This window comes from Mandrillus leucophaeus, unplaced genomic scaffold, assembly GCF_000951045.1.
Source record: "Mandrillus leucophaeus isolate KB7577 unplaced genomic scaffold, Mleu.le_1.0 Scaffold1347, whole genome shotgun sequence".
Lineage (NCBI taxonomy): Eukaryota > Metazoa > Chordata > Mammalia > Primates > Cercopithecidae > Mandrillus > Mandrillus leucophaeus.
This window is the reverse complement of record NW_012101307.1, coordinates 120875-124052: the sequence shown is the minus strand read 5'-3', so window position 1 is coordinate 124052 and position 3178 is coordinate 120875.

Genomic DNA, 3178 nt, shown 5'->3' with positions numbered 1-3178 from the left:
AACCATAATACACTATCATAATTGAGACAAAAATAATTCCATAAATTTGCCTACTATAAGGTTGTATTGAAACCTATTCAATTTTCCCTAAAATGTCTTTTATAGTTTTTTTTTCTTTTTTTCCATCTAGGATCTGGTGACGTTTTACACATTACATTTGGTTATATCTCTTTGGTCTGTTTTTTTTTTTTTTTACACTTTTAGTAGTTACTGCATTTTATTTTTTATTCCTTCAGGGATATGATAATCTTGATTATAAAAAAATTTCATCATGACAACATAATTTATTTTGCTGAAATTGAGACAATAAACATGTTTTATGAGATAAATATATAATACATGATTTATGTATATACACATTTTACTACTTTTAAAACAACACAATATTCAGACATTTTGATAATTAAATTCAGATGTCTTTGATACTTTACCGAGTTTTAGTTGTATAAAAACCATAGGTGTAATTCACTTTTTTTGTTTTGATTTGTTTTTAATTTTTAATTTTTTTTTTTATTTCAATAGGCTTTGGGGTAACAGGTGATGTTTAGTTTCATGAATAAGTTATTTAATGGTGATTTCTGAGATATCTGTGCACCCATCACTTCAGTAGTGTACACTCAACCCAATGCATGGTCTTTTATCCCTCACTCTCCCCACCCTTTCTCCCATGTCCCCAAAATCCAATGTATCATTTTTATGCCTTTGCATCCTCATAGCTTAGCTCCCACATGTGAGTGAGAAAATATGATGTTTGGTTTTCCATTACTGAGTTACATCACTTAGAATAATAGTCTTCAATTCCATCCAGATTGCTGTGAATTCCATTATGATATTATATATATACATATATACATATATGTGTGTGTATATATATATATAACCAAATATTATTATATTGAAATGTTTTTTTATATATATACACATACATATATAACATTTTCTTTATCCACTCATTGATTTGTGAGCATTTGGGCTGGTTCTGTATTTTTACAGTTGCAAACTGTGCTGTCTGTATGGTGACCGTGTCATGCTGGAAGCATGAGTAAAGCCCTTAAACAAAAGATCCTGAAGAAACAAAATAACCTGAGGGCTTTACTCACGCTTCCAGCATGACAGAGTTGCCATACAGATAGCAGCTCAGTCTCTCCTCTCTCCGAGCCCTCGATCCCCTGCTCTTTACCATGTGGGCCCCCTACCTTGGGCCAGCAGTAAAGCTTCCCCACCCCATGTATGAACATTCCCAGTACCAGTGTTTCTACATTTTTCTGAGGTAAGGCTTCCAGTGGTACTGCCATTTCTGCTTTCAGATTAGGAAAGGAGCAAATACCCTGAGTGCCACATCTCCATCAGTCTTCAGCCAACCTAAGGAGAAGAAGTCAGTCCATCTTCCACGTGAGTCTCCCATACACCCTGCTCCTCACCAAGCACAGCCCCCTGGCTTGGGCCCACAATGCAGCCACCTCACCCCAGACCAAATGCATTTACTGTCAGCGGCTCTGCATTTCTCTGCATTGGAGCCCCAAGAAACATGTGAAACGCCTCCTGCCACGGCCACCGCCACCACCAATGTCCCTTCTTCTGCTGCCTCTGAGCTTGGGAAGAAACAGAAAGCCTGAGCTTACTCCAGGCCTACATTGTGTAGCCTGAGAGAGCGAATCCAAAGTCTTCAGCCAGCATCTGAGTGGGAGAGAAGTTCCTACTTTCAGAGCATCGGGAGTGAGCATGGCTGCAATCATGAGGAAATACAGAGGAGCCACGTGGCTCAGTAAGAGCCTACCTACCACTCATTATGAGTAACCACCATCTGCTCAAACTTCAACACCAAAAATATATTCCCCCCTGTGAAATTAAGGACAAGAACTCAGCTACAAATAAAGACACTGCATAAAGCCCCCATCCCTCTGAAAACATAAAGAAAAGAAGTCAACTAACTGTACTCAAATCAAACTATAGTTAAAGGAACATCTGCCCACACAAATAAGAAAGAACCAGTGCAATAACTCTGGTGAATCAAAAAGCTAGAGTGTCTTCTTTCCTTTAAATGACTGCATGAAATCCCAAGCAAAAGTTCTTAATCAGGCTGAAATGGCTAAAGTGACAGAAATATAATTCAGAATATGGATAGGAACAAAGACAACTGAGATTCAGGAGAAAGTCAAAACCCAATCCAAGAAATCTAAAGATTACAATGGAACATTACAGGAACTGATAGAAAAAAAATGATCATATTAAGAAAGAACCAAATGGGTATGATACAGCTGAAAAGCACACTGTAAGAATTTCATAGTGCAATCAGAAGTATTATCAACAGAATACATCAAGCTGAGGAAAGAATCTCAGATCTTCAAGACTGTTTCTCTGAACTAACTCATGCAACAATAATAAAAAGAATAACAAAAAGATGAAGAAAACCTCTGAGAAATATTGAATTATGTAAAGAAACAAAATCTAAGACTCATTGGTGCCCTCGAGAGAGAGGGAGAGAAAGCAAGCTACTTAAAAAACAAATTTCAAGGTATTATCCATGAAAATTCCCCCAAGCTTGGTAGAGTGGCCAATATTCAAATTCAGGAAATGCAGAGAATCCCTATGAGATACTACACAAGGTCAACCCCAAGACACATAGACATCAGATTCTCCAAGATTGAAATGAAAGAAATAATGTTCAAGACAGCTAGAGGGGAAAAGCAGGTCACCTACAAAGGGAACTCCACCATGCTAACAGCAGACATTTCAGCAGAAACCATATAAGCCAGAAGTGATTGGAGGTGAATATTCAGCATTCTTAAAGAATAGAATTTCCAATCAAGTATTTCATATCCAGTAAAACTAAGCTTCACATGCAAAGGAGAAATAAGATCCTTTTCAGACAAGCAAATATCATGGGACTACTTTACCAGATCTGCTTTACAAGAAGTCCCAAAACGAATACTAAATACTAAATATGGTAGGGACAGACCAGACACTGCATAAACACACTTAAGTAAACAGACCATTGATGCTATAAAGCAACCACACAATCAAATCTGCATAATAACCAGCTAAGAACATGACAGGATCAAATCTACACATATGAATATTAACTTAAAGTGTAAATGGAATGAGTTCCCCAATTAAAACTCACAGAGTGGAAAGATGGATAAAGAAGCAAGACTCAATGGTGTGCTGTCCTCCAGAG